Below are 14809 nucleotides of genomic sequence, written 5' to 3'. Positions count from 1 at the left end.
TCCCTACCTTCTCACCTCTGCTCCCTCTCTGAATATCTGGGCAGAGATTACACAAGCACAAAATATCCAAGCAGTTCAACCAAAAAGATGGTTCGATGTATCCAAACTTGGTAACTGATCCTGAGACATGGCACAACACCTCGGGGACCACCTGCTGCCGGCGTCAACTCCCCTCCGCCCTGTGCGTTCCCACAGAGAGGGCCTCCTCAGGGTGCCTCCGGTCAGAGAATGCCGGCTGGTGGCCCCCAGGGGGAGGGCCTTCTCTGTGGGCGCCCCGGCTTTATGGAATCAACTGCCGGTTGAGCTCCGGATGGCACCGGATCTTCACTCCTTCCGGCGCGGGTTAAAGACCCATTTATTCGAACAAGCTGGCCTGGCCTGATGGGGGAAATGTTAGGGTTTTAATGTTTTTTATATTTTGATTGTTTTAATTTGGGCAACAATTTAATCCTTTTTAACTTTTGTACTTCTATTTATATGCCCTGTTCACCACCCTGAGTCCTTCGGGAGAAGGGCGGTATAAAAATTCAATTAATAATAATAATTAATAATAACACAGAGCTCTATGTATGTATTCATAATTGTTGCTGTCAGATTGAGGATAAAACAGTTACACATATGTATATATCTACTCACGCCCACATGCACAGCAATTTTTTTTTTAAAAAAACCAAATGATTCCAACAAAGTTTGTATATATTTATTTATTTATTTATTTATTTATTTGGATTTATATACCGCCCCTCTCCCAAGGTTGCCATGCTTCTAGCAGCAGCTGGCCAGAAAAGAAGACTATAACTGAGATTTTGTTTTAACTTTCTGCCACGGAAATGCAATTCTCCACCTGAGTTTCTGACCCATGCATTTGCTGACATTTTGCTCTGTTCTGATCTGACACAATGCCATAGCCTTTGCACCAAACTAGCAGGAACATAAAGGGGAGATAAAATTTATACATAAATCAGAGTGTGTGTGTGTGTGTGTGAGAGAGAGAGAGAGCTTTCAAGGAAGTTGCTTGTCATCCAATAGGCCAAGTAAACCAAAGGGCAGCAGGGAGTTTCCAAAACAAGCAGACTTGATAGATAATATAAAAGGTTAAGAAAAGTAAATGAGAGAACAAAGAGATCAAATAAATGGGCCATTCCAGAAAACACAGAAAAAGTTTGTGTTTCAAATGGCAAGGAAAAGCAAGGTCTCCAGGTTTTGACTTCAAGTAGCCATTCAAAGTTACAACTGCACTGAAAAGAACTTGTCCTCACATTTATGACTATTGCAGCATCCTCAGGGTCACATGATCAAGATTTGGGTGTTTGGCAATTGTTCATATATTTAAGATGTTTGCAGCATCCGAGAGTCAGATGATCACCATTTGCCACCTTCCCAGTCAGCTTCCAAAAATCAAAGTCAACGGGGGAGGCCAGATTTACTTAATGACCATGTAATCCATTTAATAACTACAGTGATTTGTTTGGTAACTGTGACAAAAATGATTGTAAAATTGAGCAGACTCACTTAACAACTGCCTTGCTTAGCAATGGAAATTCTGATCCCAATTGTGGTCGTAAATTGAGAACTGCCTGTATCTGGAAACGAATAGCATGCTTACCCTACTTACTTCAGGAAACTTATAACTGATACACATCTGAATGTCATCTCACAGCTGGAGCTTGATAATATTGCAGTCATATCTTTTATAAGGTCATAATACTTGCTGCCATCCTTCCATATTTTTTTTCTTGTCATAAGACAAATGCTACCTGTCTGGTAGAGCTGGTTGTACAAATCAGCAAGATCCTCTGTCAGGATGATTGAGCATCATTCTAATATTGCCAGGAAGAAAAAAGAGTTGAGACCTAAACTAGGAATGGATCTGAGAAAACAAAGGTTACTGTATTAAGAAACATCAGTTGATAAATATTTGGTTGCGAAATAGGAGTAAGGAGGCCATTTTAAAAGCATGAATAGAAAGGAAGTTGGAAAGGAGGAAAAGAGGGGGGAAAACCAGAACAAATGAATGAAAAAGGGAGGTGATAAAGAAGAATTTAAATACTGAGCCAAGCAGAGAATGCAAGAACTCTAAACCACGGGTGTCAAACTCAATCATGTCACATGATGTATCATGACATATCACAATGTTTTTTGCTTTTGCGGAGCTGGTGTGGGCGTGGTGTGCACATGACACATCCAGCCTGCAGGCTGCCAGTTTGACACCCCTGGTCTAAAGCAATGTTCTTGCTGGGGAATTCTGGGAGTTGAAATCCACACAACTTAACGTTTTTGAGGCTGAGAAACACTGCTCTAGAAGGCAAGGCTGTCAGGTCACAACGAGCATCGCCAGTGAAGGATACAATCTCACACAGATCAGTTCGGGACCTCATGGCTGCAGTTACTCACTTTAAACTGAGTTACTTTTTAATGCATTTACTTATTATATTATTGAATGTTAGTCCATTTGGTTAGTTTATTACGGTATAAGATACTACACAAACGATTCAGCAACTGGATTAAATGTTGGTACAGACTGAGACAGGTATTTGGGAAGGGCAGTTGCTTAAGAAGGCATTAAGTCTTCAAAATTAAGTGGAGAAGAATGCATAGCAATGAACAGGCCAGAATTGGATTCCATTTGGGAAAATCTAGAGAAACTGTCTGCTAACACAGATAACAAAGAACCTTTTAAACTTTTTAACTCCTTTCTTTCTCCCTGACTTTGGGGCCATTCTATTTACCCTTCCAAGACAGAAAAGGAAATCAGTCCATTGTATGAACCTAAATGCTCTTTTGAAGTCTTTCCTGGCATTCTTAATGTAAAATTGAAGTGGATCTACACTAAAATTTTAAATAGGTATGGCATTGCCATAAAGATGCAAAAGGAAAAAGTAGTACCATTTTTTGTCTATCTCAAGTCATGTCTGAACATGCGTATAACCCTCCATGTCAGCGAAATGCGGCTGGAAATCGTGCTGAGAGTCCGTGGCTGCGGTTGTGGCTTGAGCTGCCGCAGCTTGAAACACCCCGATCAGCTAATTTTCAGGGCGGATAGAGTCGCGGCTTGGAGTGGCTGGAAGAACCGTGGCGGGGGTGAGTTGGAGTACTGTGGTTGTTCCAGCGTGGAGTTCTTGCACGACGGTCCTTGCTGTGGACTGCCGGGCGGCGCGGGCCATCTTTATTTATTTATTTATTTATTTATTTATTTATTTATTTAATTTGTATACCGCCCTTCTCCCGAAGGACTCAGGGCAGTGAACAGGGCAATACATAATAAAAAGCCAGATACAAAAATTAAAAAGTAATTAAATAGCAATGCCCGTAATAAATTAATACAGATTAAAAGGTTAAGATCAGTTTATAAAACCCGACCCCATCCCATCAGGCCAGGCCAGCTTGTTCAAAGAGGTAGGTTTTAAGATCGCGCCGGAAGAAGCGGAGATCAGGCGCCATCCAGAGCTCGACCGGAAGATGGTTCCATAAATCCGGCGCGCCCACAGAGAACGCCCTCCCCCTGGGGGCCACCAGTCGGCATTCTTTGACCGGTGGCACCCTGAGGAGGCCCTCTCTGTGGGAGCGTACTGGGCGGAGGGAAGTTGACGCCGGCCGCAGGTGCTCCCCAAGGTATTCCGGACCCATGCCATGTAGGGCTTTGTAGGTCATTACTAACACCTTGAATCTCACCCGGAAGACAACTGGAAGCCAATGCAGCTCGCAGAGCAGAGGTGTCACATGGGAGTGTCGGGAAACTCCCAACACAACTCTCGCGGCTGCATTCTGTACCAGTTGGAGCCTCCGAGTGGTCTTCAAGGGTAGCCCCATGTAGAGAGTGTTGCAATAGTCAAGACAAGAGGTCACGAGCGCGTGAGTGACCGTACGTAGGGCATCCCGGTCTAGATAGGGCTGCAACTGGCGCACCAGGCGAACCTGGGAGAAGGCCCCCCTAGTCACAGCTATTATATGGTCTTCTAGGGAAAGCTGTGAGTCTAGGAGGACTCCCACACGTCGCCCATGTCCCGAGTGGCCAGCCAGACCAAGATTAGGACCTGGCGGAAGATCAGTGGGAGACTTCTACCTACTCCCCACCTGTTTCAAAGCAGCCATCGGAGACCGGTGAAGAGGAGACCCGGGTGGTTGATTCCTATGCTGGTTAAGACTTGCTGCCTTCAAGGGACCTGAGGCAGTTTTGGCGGCCTGCCAGGTTCGTGGCTGGTTGGGCGGCGTACTGGCCTGTTTTTGGCCAGCATTAGCCTTCCAATCGCGTCCTGGAGTTATGGCTTCCATGACCCTCCCCTCTGCGGTGAGGTGTCTCGGTCGCATGACTGTCGGCATGGCATTGGCTGGGGCTGGGCTCACTTTTCGCCTATATGGAGATGGACTTCTGCATGCTGTCTCCCTTGGCCCCCCAAAGACTCAGAAGGACCCGGGGTGAAGAGTCGCTGTGAGAGGGCGGCTTAGATTTTCCATCTGCTACTCATCTTCACTCAACATCTCACTGCCTTCTGCTGATCTCACATAACTATTTATGGCTCGCCTACGTTATTCTGGCACGGACTTGTGCGCCCTCAGGGGTGCCCCCCCTTCCTGGGTGCAACCCGCCTTCTTTTCTACTTCTTCTCTTGATGATGGGCCCAATTGTTGGGACCCTAAGAGATGGTTAGGCATGGATTGGGGTCTCCAGTTTATTTCTAGGAAGAGGCCCCTGATCTGTTTTTAGCTAAATTTTATAAGGGGTTAGGGGGGAGGGTTGGATTGCGGTTTGGGTTGGAATTTGGGGGGCTTCCACCAACTGATGTTCAGTCCAGGCTTGTGAGAGGTTGCAGTGGGTTGGGGCTTGGGTTGGGCGCCTCCGGATCTCTGGAGTGGGGGGTGGGGTTGCGGATCCCCACGATGATTGGGAATGGCAACAGGTTGCTGTACGGGGGGGCCGTATCAATATTCGGGAGCACGCTCCCGCTATCTTCAAGCGGTGGCGTGCTCCGACCCCCTGGATTTGACCCGTGTTTCTGGGAGCGGGGATGAGCAGGCCCCTGAGCTCAGGCTGGTGTACTTTAATGCCATATCAGTAGTTAATAAGGCTCCTCTTATTCGAGAGTTGGTTGAAGAGGAACGTGCAGATCTGGCTTGCATTACGGAGACCTGGTTGGGTCCAGAGGGAGGTGTCCCTCTGTCTGAACTTTGCCCACCAGGTTTCCATGTGCTTCACCAGCCTCGGGCTCAGGGAAGGGGCGGGGGTGTTGCAGTGGTTGTAAGGGAGACCTTGTGTCTGCGGGAGGCTACCGTTGTTCAGATATTTGGGTGTGAGTCACTCCTCCTGAGATGTGGCCCTGGAGCTCAGTTGGGTTTGTTGCTGGTGTATCTCTCACCTACCTGCGTAGCAGCAGCCCTGCTCAAGCTCCTCGACATCCTCTCTGGGTTGGCGGTTGAGTTCCCCAGACTTATGCCGTCCCTGGGAGGTTCATCGGGGTTGGCTTGGGAGTTTATGGCCTCCATGACAGCCATGGACCTGACCCAAGTAATTCAGGGCCCGACTCATGGGGGGGGGTCACACGTTCAATCTTATTTTTTTTATCTGCACGGTGGCTTGATGATCTGGGAGGGGGATTTCCAGTTATTACACCCCTGTCATGGACTGATCATCATCTCCTGTGGCTGGCCTTCTGTTTTGCCACCCCCCGTCGCAGGGTTATGGAACCGACTAGGTGGTTCCGCCCCAGGCGCCTAATGGACCCTGAACGGTTCCAGGTGGCGCTTGGATGTGTACCTGCCATCTTCACTCACAGCCCGGTCGATACCTTAGTGGAAGCCTGGGAAAGGGCAGCCACTGAGGCACTTGACCACGTTGTTCCCATGTGGCCCTTGTCCCGGTGCAGATCCCGGCGGGCTCCATGGTTTTCCATGGAGCTCCGGGAGATGAAGCGTCGGAGACGGAGCCTAGAGAGCTGTTGGAGATCCAGCCGGTCTGAGTCTGACCGATTTCAGTTAAGAACCTTTACGAGGTCTTATCTCGCAGCGATGGAGGCAGCGAAGTCTAATTACTTCACTGCCCTCATCGCGTCCGCAGATAATCGCCCGGCCACCCTGTTTAGGGTGACTCGCTTAATCAGGAGGTGAGGGAGGAGCCCCTGCAGGGTCGTGCTGAGGAGTTTAGTCAACATCTGGTGGACAAAATCGCTCAGATTCGGGCCGGTGTGGACTCCGACTGGGCGGAGTCTGACGGGGGGAGATGAGCGGTCTTGGGAATGTTATTTGGGAAGAATTCGACCCTGTGACTCCGGAAGAAGTGGACAGGATCCACCATGTGTTTATTGGACCCATGCCCCTCCTGGCTGGTATATGCAGCTCGGGAGGGGACACGAGGCTGGCTCCAGGCGGTAATAACTGCTTCTTTGAGGGAGGGTAGCTTCCCTGCTGCCTTGAAGGAGGTGGTGGTGAGGTCCCTCCTCAAGAAGACTGCCCTGGACCCGGCTATTTTGAACAACTATCGTCCGGTCTCCAACCTTCACTTTCTAGCGAAGGTTGTTGACAGTGTGGTGGCACATCAGCTCCCTCTGTTCCTGGAGGAAGTGGATTAGCTGGACCCCTACCAATCGGGTTTTAGGTCTGGGTACAGCACGGAAACGGCATTGGTCATGCTGGTGAATGATCTCTGGTGGGCTCGGGACAGGGGTTATTCCTCTGTCCTAGTCCTATTAGACCTCTCAGCGGCTTTTGATACCATCGACCATGGTATCTTACTGCGGCGCCTCAGGGGGTTGGGAGTGGGTGGCACTGTTTTATAGTGGTTCTCCTCCTACCTCCTGGGTCATTCGCAGTCGGTGTTGGCAGGAGGGCAGAGGTCGGCCTCGAGGCCTCTCATTTGTGGAGTCCCTCAGGGGTCGGTCCTCTCGCCCTTCCTGTTCAACATCTATATGAAGCCGCTGGGTGAGATCATTCATGGTTTTGGGGTGGGGTATCATTACTATGCTGATGATACCCAGCTTTTTATTTCCACCCCAAATCAACCCAGTGATGCCCTCGCCGTGATGTCCCGTTGCCTGGAGGCGGTGAGGGTCTGGATGGGGAGGAACAGGCTTCGTCTAAATCCTGACAAGACCAAGTGGCTGTACATACCGGCATCTCGGGTTATCCACTCTATTCCATCTTTAACTATGGGGGGTGAGGTGTTACCCCCCGTAGACAGGGCTTGCAACTTGGGTGTCCTCCTTGACTCACAGCTCAGTTTAGAAGATCATATAGGAGCTGTGACCAGGGGGGCTTTTGCCCAGGTTCGCCTGGTGCGCCAGTTGCGGCCCTATTTGGACCGAGATGCCCTATGTACAGTCACTCATGTGCTCGCGACCTATCGGATTGACTACTGCAATGCTCTCTACATGGGGCTGCCCTTGAAGTCCACTCGGAGGCTCCAACTGGTGCAGAATGCAGCCGCGCGAGTTGTGATGGGGGTCTCCCGATACTCCCATGTAACACCTCTGCTCCACGAGCTGCATTGGCTTCCAGTTGTCTTCCGGGTGAGATTCAAGGTGCTGGTGATGACCTATAAAGCCCTAAATGGCATGGGTCCGGATTATTTACGGGAGCACCTTCTGCCGGCGTCAACCTCCCATCGTCCTGTGTGCTCCCACAGAGAGGGCCTCCTCAGGGTGCAGTCGGTCAGGAAATGCCAACTGGCAGCCCCCAGGGGGAGAGCATTCTCTGTGGGCGCGCCTACCCTATTGAACCAACTCCCTGTTGAGCTCCGGATGGCTCCCGACCTTCGCTCCTTTCACTGCAACCTGAAAACTTGGTTATTTGAGCTTGCCGGCCTGGACTGAGGGATTGGGATTAGGGCGAATTTAATTTAATTTAATTTAACTTTGTATAGTGTATATTGTATATTATGAGGATTATTATTATTATTATTATTATGAGGATTATGAGGAGGTTGAGCTCCTCCACATGTTTACTGGACCCGTGCCCTTCCTGGCTGGCATATGCAGCTCGAGAGGGGACACGAGGCTGGTTCCTGGCGGTCATCTCCGCTTCTCTGAGTGAGGGTCACTTCCCCACCGCCTTGAAGGAGGCGGTGGTGAGGCCTCTCCTCAAGAAGCCCACCTTGGACCCATCCTCATTGAATAACTTTCGTCCAGTCTCCAATCTTTGCTTCCTTGCGAAGGTTGTTGAGAGCGTGGTGGCGCACCAACTCCCTCAGATCCTGGATGAAGAGGTTTATCTAGACCCGTACCAATCGGGCTTCAGGCCGGGCTACAGCACGGAGACGGCATTGGTCGCTCTGATAAATGATCTCTGGAGAGCCCGGGACAGGGGCCATTCCTCTGTCCTAGTCTTATTAGACCTCTCGGCGGCTTTCGATACCATCGACCATGGTATCTTGCTGCGATGCCTCAGGGGACTGGGAGTGGGAGGCACGGTTCTGCGTTGGTTCTCCTCCTTTCTCCAGGGTCGCTCGCAGTCGGTGTTGGCAGGGGGACAGAGGTCGACCCCGAGGCCTCTCGCTTGCGGAGTCCCTCAGGGGTCGGTCCTCTCGCCTCTCCTGTTCAACATCTACATGAAACCGCTGGGCGAGATCATTTGCAGCTTTGGAGTAGGGTACCATCAGTATGCTGATGACACCCAGCTTTTCATCTCAACTCCAAACAACATCAGTGATGCCCTCGACGTGATGTCTCGCTGCCTGAAAGCGGTCCGGGAATGGATGGGGAGGAACAGGCTTCAACTGAACCCGGACAAGACTGAATGGCTGTACGTACCGGCAAGCCAGGATACTCAGAACATCCCATCCCTTAACATCGGGGACAAGTTACTACCCCCTGTTGATAGGGCCCGCAACCTGGGTGTCCTCCTTGACTCGCAGCTCTCCCTGGAAGATCACATAGGAGCTGTGACCAAGGGGGCCTTCTCCCGGGTTCGACTAGTTCGCCAATTACGGCCTTATCTGGACCTGGATGCCTTACGTACAGTCACCCATGCTCTTGTGACCTCTCGCCTAGACTACTGTAACGCTCTCTACTTGGGGCTGCCCTTGAGATCCACTCGGAAGCTTCAACTGGTGCAAAGTGCAGCGGCACGGACACTCTTGGGAGCCTCCCGATACTCCCATATCACACCTCTCCTCCGTGCACTGCACTGGCTTCCAGTTGCCTTCCGTGTGAAGTTCAAGGTGCTAACAATGACTTACAAAGCCCTACATGGCATGGGTCCGGACTACCTACGGGAGCACCTTCTGCAAATGTCAGCACCCCACCGTCCTGTGCGCTCCCACAGAGAGGGCCTCCTCAGGGTGCCACCGCTCAAGGAATGTCGGCTGGTGGCCCCCAGGGGGAGGGCATTCTCAGTGGGTGCGCCAGCCCTCTGGAACAGCTTACCAACCGAAATCCGGATGGCCCCCGACCTCCGCACCTTCCGGCGCGAATTAAAAACTTATCTGTTCAAGCAGTCCGGCCTGGCCTGATAGCTCTAATCTGGGGTCCCAGTTTGTATTTTACTATTGTTTGTTTTCACTATTGTTCATTCTGTATGCCTACCTTATTCTATACACCGCCCCGAGTCCCTCGGGAGAAGGGCGGTTTATAAAAACAAATAAATAAATAAATAAATAAATATTGTGTTTTAATTGCTCTGTACACCGCCCCGAGTCCTTCGGGAGAAGGGCGGTATATAAATCCAATAAATATAATAATAATAATAATAATAATAATAATAATAATAATAATAATAATAATAATAATAATAATAATAATAATAATATAATTCATAGCGTAGTATAAATTTTGGCTTCTTGTACTGCTAACGTTTTAAGTCTTTATATGATACCTATAGCTCTCCGTTTCCCAAATTCCCTAATGAATGGAAACATCTCTCTGAAAAAGTTGTATATATATAGTGATGACACCCTTAAGGCAGTATAGTAATTAGGAATGTAATTTTATATATGATTATCTGATCCTTGCTTCCACATTCCATCTACTTTTAACATGAAATCTGATAATTATACAGTAGATCATCATGTGCACTTTGAAGAAAATAAGCCCAGGTGTTCTTAGGTTCTTAAGGCGCCTACAAGAAATTTAGGTCAAGGCTAGACAGATCTTTGCTGGAACCTGAAGATCTAGCCATCAAAGACATATGCAAAAATGTGCTTAGGAGAATTGACGTATTTACTGAGGACTTAGTTTTCAGATGAAAGCTCAGCTGAGTTCACAACCTTTTCCACAGGAAAAAAATCACTCTTACTACCCCAACAGGTTTTTTTTTAAAATCATCCTTGTTAAAGTGAAAAAAGCCATTTGGATGTTGTTATCGATTAACAGTTGGCTCTTCAAAGTATTTATAAATTGCACAGAAGATAACTGTATGCACGTCTGTCCTCTACTTCAGGCTCAGGAATATTCCAAACCAAATGGTATTTAGTGGCGGTTGTCCTTTTTAACAACCACAATTGGGACTAGGAACTTAATTGTTAAGCAAAGTGGTCACTAACTGAAACAGCAACTGTGCTTATGATTTTACTTCAGCTTACCTTGGCTTTCCAGATCTGTAAAGATTGTAAATGCATGGACTGACTGCAAAAATTACATTTACATCACTGTCATAACTGCAAATGGTCACTGTATGAGAGTCGCTAAATAAGGAATACAGTACCTGTATTTTCTTCCCTGATTCAGAACATACAGTAAAATGAAGTTCTGTGCATGGCTAATTAGAATGCCAAAGAACAGAACCAGCATGCACAGATGCTCTTAAATATGCATCCCTTCTGACTTGTCCGCTGGTTTTGCATGCTAAGTTAGAACTAGGTCAGTGGGATTATGATTCAGCCTATTGTAGGAACCAATCTACTGCCTTAGCAAGTTGTCTGAACCAGACCATCATATTAAATTACTGATAAGATACATATTTTATTACAATCATACACAAATTCTGAAACAAAATGAAGTCTGAGATAGCAAGGAAAAATAATGGTCAGGATATAACCAATATTACACAAATGGTAAAACAAAACTCAGCCATGTCAATAAATAAAATCACATTAATCAAAAAGTCACCTATGGTTTATTAATTCTGGGACAGGATGTTGTGTAAACACAGCAGTTAGGTACTGTTAACCTGACATTGGACTTTAACAAATTAGGTGAAGGTAGCCAGTGGGTATTACTTCTGTGTCTGTAAACCACCTTGATAATTTTTAAATACATTTTATATTTCTTTCTATACATTTTTTCACCTAAGTTGCTGACTAGGTGGTGGGGAATAAATTAGAAACAAAAAGCATGTAGCTCATCGGCAATTAGCCCACCCATAAAATGTGGGAGAAGAATTCTCAAAGAGGCCCAAATGATAATTATAACAAGAAAAATACAATACAAAGTGGCTGTTTCCCTGAAAATAATGCTGATTGTAAGGGTTTTACATGGCTTAACAATGTCAAAATTTGCAGTGCAGTTTGAATCTGGGCAATGAGTCAGAGGCTGAACGTATTTGCTGAGATTTCTCTTAATCCCCATAACAAGTAGTTCACATCCTTCAGGCAAGGAGAGAGCCAAATATTCTTTGAAAAAGAGAAGCCTAAGGCTCAATGCGCAAGCATCCCATTTTCACTTCATTTCAGTGGATTTATCTCAGTTACTTCAAAAGACTGTATTTATATGGGGTATCTGGTTCCAACACCCAATTTTTTTTAAAAAAAGGATATTGACAAAAAGTGTATTATAGAACAATTTCCACAAATCTTTCCCATTCACACACACACACACAGAGGTAGTCTTCTATGACCGTAATTCAACCCAATATTTCTTTTGCTAAGCAATACAGTTGTTAACTGAGTTGCACCCCATTTTATAATTTTTTTTGCCAGTTATTTAGCAAATCGCTACAGTTATTAAGTGAATGATGTGGTTGTTAAGCAAAGCTGGCTTCCCCCATTGGTTTTGCTTGTTGGAAGCCAGCTGGGAAGATTACAAATGGTGATCACATGACCCTGAGACAATGCAACTGTCATAAATACAGGCCATTTGCCAAGTGTCTGAATTTTGATCATGTGACCATCAGGATGCTGCAATAGTTGTGTGAAATAGTTGTGTGTCACTTTTTCCAGTGCAGTTGAACAGTCACTAAATGAATGATTGTAAGTCGAGGTTTACCTGTAGTACTTTTTGCAATCCTGTGATCCATTTCTAGGAATGGTTGGATTCATTTTCCTTCTTATGCAGAATTATATCTAGCTCATTCTAGTTCAGTGGACTTTTTTCTAGGGTAAATGACTTCAGGATTACAATCTGAATGATCATAATATTCCAACCTTATTAAAGGATCACTGTGGTTATCATAATACAATATAATAATTTAAAAGTAGTTTTTAAATGTCACTTTTTAACAACGGACATCTTATCCTTGAAATTTCTAGGAATTTCCTAGGAGTCATTTTAAGAATTTTTGATTTTGCTACTAATAATTTGTGTTTTAATTTCAGCTATGAGATTTCTTTTTTGTTTAAAAGTTTAATAAATTTCAGAAAATAAAAGGTTAAAATAGAAAATTACAATAAGAGAGGAAAGGTGGGAGAGGGGAACAACAGGGAATATTTAAAATGTCACATAAGAAAACAAAGAATAACAACATAAATGTTAAACTTCCAACTTTTTCAATACGGATAGTTATAAAATAAAATATACTCTTGTTTTACTTTAACAAAAGAAAAAAGATACTAAAACTAAATATATAGATATACATATCAAACAAACAACAGTAACAGTATATATCATAATCTCAATCTGATAAAACATATTTCATAAGTACATCATATTATCAACTCTAAAATACACATATTGCTAGATATTTCTATAATAAAAAATCTATAATAGAACATTCTCTGCTTTCAGATTAGACAAATACATATCTCCATAATCAAAAAATATCAAATCCCAAAATCAAAACATCTCTTTATTGACTAAAAATTGCAAAACGGGTTTCCATGTAGATCAACTCTGAGATTTCTGTGAATATAGTAAGACTTTTTAAAAGTACCTGTATATACTCACAGATAAGCCTATCCATAAATAAGCTGACCCTCAAAATTTTATATATTTTAATCGTCATAACTGGCTTATCTATACGTGGCATATTTTTTCCATGGTATTTTCATTAAAATTCGAGGTTTGGCTTATCTGTGGATATTTTATTTATTCATGAATACATATGGTATACTATTTTCCCCCCATACTGTTTAGATTACTCTATCATGTGCTGCGTTATGCTCTGGAAACTTTGAATAATTTTTTGCCACAAATAAATATCAAATGGTGCAAAACAATATTGACTTGGCAGACGTTTCATTGCACATGATGATAAATTTCTAAAGTAAACATCCATTAGGCTTAGCAGTTAATCACTTCCAAGTTCTTAAGTGTAACACTAGGTATCCTAAATGTATACAAAATACAACAATGAGGCTTACTTGACAAGTACTTGCCACAATTAAATATTAACATTTAAAAGCATCCAAGTACATCCAAAAAGCTTATTATTGGTTTATGAAAATAAAGTATGAACAAAGAGAAAGAAAAGAAACTAAATAGGAGATTAGAAAACAGAGCCAACTGGTTTTTCAGATTTTTTTTTTTGGGGGGGGGACATAAATGCCATCCCTAAAGATGTGAAGAATTTTGCCAATCTGAACTCTGATGTAAACCAGTGTTAAAGCCATTAGTCATGGGAACTGATGTCTGTTTGATAGAGGTGGTCTTTTTTTGTGTAGGGAAAAATTTGTTTGAAATATAAGACTTTCAGCCAAGATTCTTAAAAACAAGTGGGTTGGTTCACAGATGATGTTAAATGGGTATTGCTTTAAAAGAGAGCCAATATGGTACAGTGGTTATTATACGGGAACAGTCCATCTTTAGCCATGGAAGTTCAGAGTGATTTTAGGCCAATCACTATTTCAAGCCCAGCCTATCTCACAAATGCTAATTACATCACTAGGATTTTTGTACAGTAATTTACTTGCTTACATCACATTTGTTTTCGTTTCAGGAGCTCAAGGCAACATACACTTCTTCAAATTTTTCCCCAATAAGCTTGTGAACTTGAGGAAGTAATTGGTCCTGAATCATTCAGTGAGGATGTAAATCTAATTTATAAATGCATATATGTTATTGATTTAACCTCAACTGGTTGAGTTGGTAAAGTATCTTAGGAGCCACAATGGCAAAAAAATAAATAAATCAGGATCCTACATAGCAACTTTTGTAACTAGCAGATTTGTATTAAAAGGTATAATAACTTTTTGTGAGTTACATCTTAAATACACAGGTGATCTTTGACTTGCAGCCATTCATTTAGCAATTGTTTGAAGTTACAATGGCTCTGAAAAAAGTGATTTACAACCTGTCTTTGTACTTACATCCATCACAGCAACCCCATGGCCATGTGATCAAAGTTTGGGCACTTGACAAGTAATACATATTTATGATGGTTGGAGTGTAGCCAGGATCACGTAATGAAACATCTGCAAACAAACAATCAAGCTCAGAGAGCATCAAGAATGTTGCAGTTCAACTCTGAGCTACAGATAATTTTCTTCTATTGAAACGTTATTCATTCATACCAAACAGGATGTTTGCACATTGAGCCAAAGAAAACATAATGGCTAGTATCAACATTATCAATAGATCTTGGTTGGACATAAGGAAAATATTCATTGCATATTTGATGTTTATCTATTAGGATTGCTATTAAGACATTTATTTCTGCACTGAGCAGAGGGCTGGGTTTTGTGATCTTCATAGCCCCTATCAATCCTTGTATTCTGTGTTTGATGACAGGT

This window comes from Vipera ursinii (assembly GCF_947247035.1).
Source record: "Vipera ursinii genome assembly, chromosome: 1".
NCBI lineage: Eukaryota > Metazoa > Chordata > Lepidosauria > Squamata > Viperidae > Vipera > Vipera ursinii.
This window is presented reverse-complemented; position numbering follows the sequence as displayed.